The sequence below is a fragment of the Oncorhynchus keta genome, unplaced genomic scaffold (assembly GCF_023373465.1).
Source record: "Oncorhynchus keta strain PuntledgeMale-10-30-2019 unplaced genomic scaffold, Oket_V2 Un_scaffold_1413_pilon_pilon, whole genome shotgun sequence".
NCBI classification, from domain to species: Eukaryota; Metazoa; Chordata; class Actinopteri; order Salmoniformes; family Salmonidae; genus Oncorhynchus; species Oncorhynchus keta.
The window spans coordinates 40,001-50,000 of record NW_026290783.1 but is presented as its reverse complement, the minus strand read 5'-3'; the positions used below and the strand labels follow the sequence as shown (position 1 = coordinate 50,000).

Here is a 10,000-nt window from a genome sequence, read left to right as displayed (position 1 = left end):
GGATGGAGGTAAGGAGAGGTGGATGGATGGAGGTAAGGAGAGGTGGATGGATGGAGGTACGGAGAGGTGGGTGGATGGATGGAGGTATGGATGGAGAGGTGGGTGGATGGATGGAGGTAAGGAGAGGTGGATGGATGGAGGTAAGGAGAGATGGATGGATGGAGGTAAGGAGAGGTGGATGGATGGAGGTAAGGAGAGGTGGATGGATGGAGGTAAGGAGAGGTGGATGGATGGAGGTAAGGAGAGATGGATGGATGGAGGTAAGGAGAGGTGGATGGATGGAGGTAAGGAGAGGTGGATGGATGGAGGTAAGGAGAGATGGATGGATGGAGGTAAGGAGAGGTGGATGGATGGAGGTAAGGAGAGGTGGATGGATGGAGGTAAGGAGAGGTGGATGGATGGATGGAGGTAAGGAGAGGTGGATGGATGGAGAGATGGATGGATGGAGGTAAGAGATGGATGGATGGAGGTAAGGAGAGGTGGATGGATGGAGGTAAGGAGAGGTGGATGGATGGAGGTAAGGAGAGGTGGATGGATGGATGGAGGTAAGGAGAGGTGGATGGATGGATAAGATAAGGAGAGAGTGGATGGATGGATGGAGGTAATGGAGAGGTGGATGGATGGATGGAGGTAAGGAGAGGTGGATGGATGGATGGAGGTAAGGAGAGGTGGATGGATGGATGGAGGTAAGGAGAGGTGGATGGATGGAGGTAAGGAGAGGTGGATGGATGGAGGTAAGGAGAGGTGGATGGATGGAGGTAAGGAGAGGTGGATGGATGGAGGTAAGGAGAGGTGGATGGATGGAGGTAAGGAGAGGTGGATGGATGGATGGATGGAGGTAAGGAGAGGTGGATGGATGGAGGTAAGGAGAGGTGGATGGATGGAGGTAAGGAGAGGTGGATGGATGGAGGTAAGGAGAGGTGGATGGATGGAGGTAAGGAGAGGTGGATGGATGGAGGTAAGGAGAGGTGGATGGATGGAGGTAAGGAGAGGTGGATGGATGGAGGTAAGGAGAGGTGGATGGATGGAGGTAAGGAGAGGTGGATGGATGGAGGTAAGGAGAGGTGGATGATGGAGGTAAGGAGATGGATGGATGGATGGAGGAGAGAGTGGATGGATGGAGGTAAGGAGAGGTGGATGGATGGATGGAGGTAAGGAGAGGTGGATGGATGGAGGTAAGGAGAGGATGGATGGATGGAGGTAAGGAGAGGTGGATGGATGGAGGTAAGGAGAGAGGTGGATGGATGGAGGTAAGGTAGGTGGATGGATGGAGGAGGTAAGGAGAGGTGGATGGATGGAGGTAAGGAGAGGTGGATGGATGGAGGTAAGGAGAGAGGATGGATGGATGTAAGGAGAGGTGGATGGATGGAGGTAAGGAGAGGTGGATGGATGGAGGTAAGGAGAGGTGGATGGATGGAGGAAATACGGAGAGGTGGATGGATGGAGGTAAGGAGAGGTGGATGGATGGAGGGAGGAAGGAGAGGTGGATGAGAGGTGGATGGATGGAGGTAAGGAGAGGTGGATGGATGGAGGTGGAGAGGTGGATGGATGGAGGTAAGGAGAGGTGGATGGATGGATGGAGGTAAGGAGAGGTGGATGGATGGATGGAGGTAAGGAGAGGTGGATGGATGGATGGAGGTAAGGAGAGGTGGATGGATGGATGGAGGTAAGGAGAGGTGGATGGATGGATGGAGGTAAGGAGAGGATGGATGGATGGAGGTAAGGAGAGGTGGATGGATGGAGGTAAGGAGAGGATGGATGGATGGATGGAGGATAAGGAGAGGTGGATGGATGGAGGTAGGGAGAGGTGGATGGATGGAGGTAAGGAGAGGTGGATGGATGGAGGTAAGGAGAGGTGGATGGATGGAGGTAAGGAGAGGTGGATGGATGGAGGTAAGGAGGGGTGGATGGATGGAGGTAAGGAGAGGTGGATGGATGGAGGTAAGGAGAGGTGGATGGATGGAGGTAAGGAGAGGTGGATGGATGGATGGAGGTAAGGAGAGGTGTATGGATGGAGGTAAGGAGAGGTGGATGGATGGATGGAGGTAAGGAGAGGTGGATGGATGGAGGTATGGAGAGGTGGATGGATGGATGGAGGTAAGGAGAGGTGGATGGATGGATGGAGGTAAGAGAGGTGGATGGATGGATGGAGGTAAGGAGAGGATGGATGGAGATAAGGAGAGGTGGATGGTTGGATGGAGGTAAGGAGAGATGGATGGATGGAGTAAAGGGAGAGGTGGATGGATGGATGGAGGTAAGGAGAGGTGTATGGATGGATGGAGGTAAGGAGAGGTGTATGGATGGATGGAGGTAAGGGAGAGGTGTATGGATGGAGGTAAGGAGAGGTGGATGGATGGATGGAGGAAAGGAGAGGTGGATGGATGGAGGTAAGGAGAGGTGGATTGATGGATGGAGGTAAGGAGAGGTGGATGGATGGAGGTAAGGAGAGGAGGATGGATGGAGGTAAGGAGAGGTGGATGGATGGATGGAGGTAAGGAGAGGTGGATGGATGGATGGAGGTAAGGAGAGGTGGATGGATGGAGGTAAGGAGAGGTGGATGGATGGATGGAGGTAAGGAGAGGTGTATGGATGGAGGTAAGGAGGTGGATGGATGGAGGTAAGGAGAGGTGGATGGATGGAGGTAAGGAGAGGTGGATGGATGGAGGTAAGGAGAGGTGGATGGATGGATGGAGGTAAGGAGAGGTGGATGGATGGATGGAGGTAAGGAGAGGTGGATGGATGGATGGAGGTAAGGAGAGGTGGATGGATGGATGGAGGTAAGGAGAGGTGGATGGATGGAGGATATGGATGGAGGTGGAGGTGGATGGATGGAGGTAAGGAGAGGTGGATGGATGGAGGTAAGGAGAGGTGGGTGGATGGAGGTAAGGAGAGGTGGATGGATGGAGGTAAGGAGAGAGGTGGATGGATGGAGGTAAGGAGAGGTGGATGGATGGATGGAGGTACGGAGAGGTGGAAGGATGGATGGAGGTAAGGAGAGGTGGATGGATGGATGGAGGTAAGGAGAGGTGGATGGATGGAGGTAAGGAGAGGTGGATGGATGGATGGAGGTAAGGAGAGGTGGATGGATGGAGGTAAGGAGAGGTGGATGGATGGAGGTAAGGAGAGGTGGATGGATGGAGGTAAGGAGAGGTGGATGGATGGATGGAGGTAAGGAGAGGTGGATGGATGGAGGTAAGGAGAGATGGATGGATGGAGGTAAGGAGAGGTGGATGGATGGAGGTAAGGAGAGGTGGATGGATGGAGGTAAGGAGAGGTGGATGGATGGAGGTAAGGAGAGGTGGATGGATGGATGGAGGTAAGGAGAGGTGGATGGATGGATGGAGGTAAGGAGAGGTGGATGGATGGATGGAGGTAAGGAGAGGTGGATGGATGGAGGTAAGGAGAGATGGATGGATGGAGGTAAGGAGAGGTGGATGGATGGATGGAGGTAAGGAGAGGTGGATGGATGGAGGTAAGGAGAGGTGGATGGATGGATGGAGGTAAGGAGAGGTGGATGGATGGAGGTAAGGAGGAGGTGGATGGATGGAGGTAAGGAGAGGTGGATGGATGGAGGTAAGGAGAGATGGATGGATGGAGGTACGGAGAGGTGGATGGATGGATGGAGGTAAGGAGAGGTGGATGGATGGAGGTAAGGAGAGATGGATGGATGGAGGTACGGAGAGGTGGATGGATGGATGGAGGTAAGGAGAGGTGGATGGATGGAGGTAAGGAGAGGTGGATGGATGGAGGTAAGGAGATGGATGGATGGAGGTACGGAGAGGTGGATGGATGGATGGAGGTAAGGAGAGGTGGATGGATGGATGGAGGTAAGGAGAGGTGGATGGATGGAGGTAAGGAGAGATGGATGGATGGAGGTACCACCCATACGTAGAATGTATGCACACATGACTGTAAGTCGCTTTGATAAAAGCGTCTGCTAAATGGCATATATTATTATTATTATTATTATTAGGTAAGGAGAGGTGGATGGATGGAGGTAAGGAGAGGTGGATGGATGGAGGTAAGGAGAGGTGGATGGATGGATGGAGTAAGGAGAGGTGGATGGATGGAGGTAAGGAGAGGTGGATGGATGGAGGTAAGGAGAGGTGGATGGATGGAGGTAAGGAGAGATGGATGGATGGAGGCACGGAGAGGTGATGGATGGATGGAGGTAAGGAGAGGTGGATGGATGGAGGTAAGGAGATGGATGGATGGAGGTACGGAGAGGTGGATGGATGGATGGAGGTAAGGAGAGGTGATGGATGGAGGTATGAGAGTGGATGGATGGAGGTAAGGAGAGATGGATGGATGGAGGTACGGAGAGGTGGATGGATGGATGGAGGTAAGGAGAGGTGGATGGATGGATGGAGGTAAGGAGAGGTGGATGGATGGAGGTAAGGAGAGATGGATGGATGGAGGTAAGGAGAGGTGGATGGATGGATGGAGGTAAGGAGAGGTGGATGGATGGATGGAGGTAAGGAGAGGTGGATGGATGGATGGAGGTAAGGAGAGGTGTATGGATGGAGGTAAGGGATGGAGGAAAGGAGAGGTGGATGGATGGAGGTAAGGAGAGGTGGATGGATGGATGGAGGTAAGGAGGTGGATGGATGGAGGTGGATGGATGGAGGTAAGGAGAGGTGGATGGATGGATGGAGGTAAGGAGAGGTGGATGGATGGATGGAGGTAAGGAGAGGTGGATGGATGGAGGTAAGGAGAGGTGGATGGATGATGGAGGATGGATGGATGGAGGTAAGGAGAGGTGGATGGATGGAGGTAAGGAGAGGTGGATGGATGGATGGAGGTAAGAGAGGTGTATGGATGGATGAGAGGTGGATGGATGGATGGAGGTAAGGAGAGGTGGATGGATGGAGGTAAGGAGGATGGAGGGTAAGGAGAGGTGGATGGATGGATGGATGGATGGATGGAGGTAGGAGAGGTGGATGGATGGATGGAGGTAAGGAGAGGTGGATGGATGGATGGAGGTAAGGAGAGGTGGGATGGATGGAGGTAAGGAGAGGTGGATGGATGGAGGTAAGGAGAGGTGGATGGATGGAGGTAAGGAGAGGTGGATGGATGGAGGTAAGGAGAGGTGGATGGATGGAGGTAAGGAGAGGTGGATGGATGGAGGTAAGGAGAGAGGTGGATGGATGGAGGTAAGGAGAGGTGGATGGATGGATGGAGGTAAGGAGAGGTGGATGGATGGATGGAGGTAAGGAGAGGTGGATGGATGGAGGTAAGGAGAGGTGGATGGATGGATGGAGGTAAGGAGAGGTGGATGGATGGAGGAGGGAAGGAGAGGTGGATGGATGGAGGTAAGGAGGTGGATGGAGGTAAGGAGAGATGGATGGATGGAGGTAAGGAGAGATGGATGGATGGAGGTAAGGAGAGGTGGATGGATGGAGGTAAGGAGAGGTGGATGGATGGAGGTAAGGAGAGATGGATGGATGGAGGTAAGGAGAGGTGGATGGATGGAGGTGGATGGAGGTAAGGAGAGGTGGATGGATGGAGGTAAGGAGAGGTGGATGGATGGAGGTAAGGAGAGGTGGATGGATGGATGGAGGCACGGAGAGGTGGAAGGATGATGGAGGTAAGGAGAGGTGGATGGATGGATGGAGGTAAGGAGAGGTGGATGGATGGATGGAGGTAAGGAGAGGTGGATGGATGGAGGTAAGGAGAGGTGGATGGATGGATGGAGGTACGGAGAGGTGGAAGGATGGATGGAGGTAAGGAGAGGTGGATGGATGGATGGAGGTAAGGAGAGGTGGATGGATGGATGGAGGTAAGGAGAGGTGGATGGATGGTGGTAAGGAGAGGTGGATGGATGGATGGAGGTAAGGAGAGGTGGATGGATGGAGGTAAGGAGAGGTGGATGGATGGAGGTAAGGAGAGGTGGATGGATGGAGGTAAGGAGAGATGGATGGATGGAGGTACGGAGAGGTGGATGGATGGATGGAGGTAAGGAGAGGTGGATGGATGGAGGTAAGGAGAGATGGATGGATGGAGGTAAGGAGAGGTGGATGGATGGAGGTAAGGAGAGGTGGATGGATGGAGGTAAGGAGAGGTGGATGGATGGAGGTAAGGAGAGATGGATGGATGGAGGTAAGGAGAGGTGGATGGATGGATGGAGGTAAGGAGAGGTGGATGGATGGATGGAGGTAAGGAGAGGTGGATGGATGGAGGTAAGGAGAGATGGATGGATGGAGGTAAGGAGAGGTGGATGGATGGAGGTAAGGAGAGATGGATGGATGGAGGTAAGGAGAGGTGGATGGATGGAGGTAAGGAGAGGTGGATGGATGGAGGTAAGGAGAGATGGATGGATGGAGGTAAGGAGAGGTGGATGGATGGAGGTAAGGAGAGGTGGATGGATGGAGGTAAGGAGAGGTGGATGGATGGAGGTAAGGAGAGATGGATGGATGGAGGTACGGAGAGGTGGAAGGATGGATGGAGGTAAGGAGAGTGGATGGATGGATGGAGGTAAGGAGAGGTGGATGGATGGAGGTAAGGAGAGGTGGATGGATGGATGGAGGTAAGGAGAGGTGGATGGATGGATGGAGGTAAGGAGAGGTGGATGGATGGAGGTAAGGAGAGGTGGATGGATGGATGGAGGTAAGAGAGGTGGATGGATGGAGGTAAGGAGAGGTGGATGGATGGAGGTAAGGAGAGGTGGATGGATGGAGGTAAGGAGAGATGGATGGATGGAGGTACGGAGAGGTGGATGGATGGATGGAGGTAAGGAGAGGTGGATGGATGGAGGTAAGGAGAGATGGATGGATGGAGGTACGGAGAGGTGGATGGATGGATGGAGGTAAGGAGAGGTGGATGGATGGAGGTAAGGAGAGGTGGATGGATGGAGGTAAGGAGAGATGGATGGATGGAGGTACGGAGAGGTGGATGGATGGAGGTACGGAGAGGTGGAAGGATGGAGGTAAGGAGAGATGGATGGATGGAGGTGGAGAGGTGGATGGATGGATGGAGGTAAGGAGAGGTGGATGGATGGAGGTAAGGAGAGATGGATGGATGGAGGTACGGAGAGGTGGATGGATGGATGGAGGTAAGGAGAGGTGGATGGATGGAGGTAAGGGAGAGGTGGATGGATGGAGGTAAGGAGAGATGGATGGATGGAGGTACGGAGAGGTGGATGGATGGATGGAGGTAAGGAGAGGTGGATGGATGGATGGAGGTAAGGAGAGTGGATGGATGGAGGTAAGGAGAGATGGATGGATGGAGGTACCACCCATACGTAGAATGTATGCACACATGACTGTAAGTCGCTTGATAAAAGCGTCTGCTAAATGGCATATATTATTATTATTATTATTATTAGGTAAGGAGAGGTGGATGGATGGAGGTAAGGAGAGGTGGATGGATGGAGGTAAGGAGAGGTGGATGGATGGATGGAGGTAAGGAGAGGTGGATGGATGGAGGTAAGGAGAGGTGGATGGATGGAGGTAAGGAGAGGTGGATGGATGGAGGTAAGGAGAGATGGATGGATGGAGGTACGGAGAGGTGGATGGATGGATGGAGGTAAGGAGAGGTGGATGGATGGATGGAGGTAAGGAGAGATGGATGGATGGAGGTACGGAGAGGTGGATGGATGGATGGAGGTAAGGAGAGGTGGATGGATGGAGGTAAGGAGAGGTGGATGGATGGAGGTAAGGAGAGATGGATGGATGGAGGTATGGAGAGGTGGATGGATGGATGGAGGTAAGGAGAGGTGGATGGATGGATGGAGGTAAGAGAGGTGGATGGATGGAGGTAAGGAGATGGATGGATGGAGGTAAGAGAGATGGATGGATGGAGGTAAGGAGAGGTGGATGGATGGATGGAGGTAAGGAGAGGTGGATGGATGGATGGAGGTAAGGAGAGGTGGATGGATGGATGGAGGTAAGGAGAGGTGTATGGATGGAGGTAAGGAGAGAGTGGATGGATGGATGGAGGGAAGGAGAGGTGGATGGATGGAGGTAAGGAGAGGTGGATGGATGGATGGAGGTAAGGAGAGGTGGATGGATGGAGGTAAGGAGAGGTGGATGGATGGAGGTAAGGAGAGGTGGATGGATGGATGGAGGTAAGGAGAGGTGGATGGATGGATGGAGGTAAGGAGAGGTGATGGATGGAGGTAAGAGAGGTGGATGGATGGATGGAGGTAAGGAGAGATGGATGGATGGAGGTAAGGAGAGGTGGATGGATGGAGGTAAGGAGAGGTGGATGGATGGATGGAGGTAAGGAGAGGTGGATGGATGGAGGTAAGGAGAGGTGGATGGATGGAGGTAAGGAGAGGTGGATGGATGGAGGTAAGGAGAGGTGGATGGATGGAGGTAAGGAGAGGTGGATGGATGGATGGAGGTAAGGAGAGGTGGATGGATGGATGGAGGTAAGGAGAGGTGGATGGATGGATGGAGGTAAGGAGAGGTGGATGGATGGATGGAGGTAAGGAGATGGGATGGATGGAGGTAAGGAGAGGTGGATGGATGGAGGTAAGGAGAGGTGGATGGATGGAGGTAAGGAGAGGTGGATGGATGGAGGTAAGGAGAGGTGGATGGATGGAGGTAAGGAGAGGTGGATGGATGGAGGTAAGGAGAGGTGGATGGATGGATGGAGGCAAGGAGAGGTGGAAGGATGGATGGAGGTAAGGAGAGGTGGATGGATGGATGGAGGTAAGGAGAGGTGGATGGATGGAGGTAAGGAGAGGTGGATGGATGGATGGAGGTAAGGAGAGGTGGATGGATGGATGGAGGTAAGGAGAGGTGGATGGATGGAGGTAAGAGAGGTGGATGGATGGATGGAGGTAAGGGAGAGGTGGATGGATGGAGGTAAGGAGAGGTGGATGGAGGTAAGGAGAGGTGGATGGATGGAGGTAAGGAGAGATGGATGGATGGAGGTAAGGAGAGGTGGATGGATGGAGGCAAGGAGAGGTGGATGGATGGAGGTAAGGAGAGATGGATGGATGGAGGTAAGGAGAGGTGGATGGATGGAGGTAAGGAGAGGTGGATGGATGGAGGTAAGGAGAGGTGGATGGATGGAGGTAAGGAGAGGTGGATGGATGGATGGAGGTACGGAGAGGTGGAAGGATGGATGGAGGTAAGGAGAGGTGGATGGATGGATGGAGGTAAGGAGAGGTGGATGGATGGATGGAGGTAAGGAGAGGTGGATGGATGGAGGTAAGGAGAGGTGGATGGATGGAGGTAAGGAGAGGTGGAAGGATGGATGGAGGTAAGGAGAGGTGGATGGATGGATGGAGGTAAGGAGAGGTGGATGGATGGATGGAGGTAAGGAGAGGTGGATGGATGGTGGTAAGGAGGTGGATGGATGGATGGAGGTAAGGAGAGGTGGATGGATGGAGGTAAGGAGAGGTGGATGGATGGAGGTAAGGAGAGGTGGATGGATGGAGGTAAGGAGAGATGGATGGATGGAGGTACGGAGAGGTGGATGGATGGATGGAGGTAAGGAGAGGTGGATGGATGGAGGTAAGAGAGATGGATGGATGGAGGTACGGAGAGGTGGATGGATGGATGGAGGCAAGGAGAGGTGGATGGATGGAGGTAAGGAGAGGTGGATGGATGGAGGTAAGGAGAGATGGATGGATGGAGGTAACGGAGAGGTGGATGGATGGATGGAGGTAAGGAGAGGTGGATGGATGGATGGAGGTAAGGAGAGGTGGATGGATGAGGTAAGGAGAGATGGATGGATGGAGGTAAGGAGAGGTGGATGGATGGAGGTAAGGAGAGATGGATGGATGGAGGTGAGAGGTGGATGGATGGAGGTAAGGAGAGGTGGATGGATGGAGGTAAGGAGAGATGGATGGATGGAGGTAAGGAGAGGTGGATGGATGGAGGTAAGGAGAGGTGGATGGATGGAGGTAAGGAGAGGTGGATGGATGGAGGTAAGGAGAGGTGGATGGATGGATGGAGGTACGGAGAGGTGGAAGGATGGATGGAGGTAAGGAGAGGTGGATGGATGGAGGTAAGGAGAGATGGATGGATGGAGGTAAGGAGAGATGGAT

At 53.2% G+C, this 10,000-nt stretch overlaps 1 protein-coding gene across 1 annotated transcript in view; it reads right to left on the bottom strand.

Moving 5' to 3' along the window:
- Positions 1–10,000, bottom strand: part of LOC127927447 (protein kinase C beta type-like) — a gene marked incomplete at its 5' end in the record, with an annotated part of 50,721 nt that overhangs the window by 814 nt on the left and 39,907 nt on the right. The window lies entirely within an intron of this gene.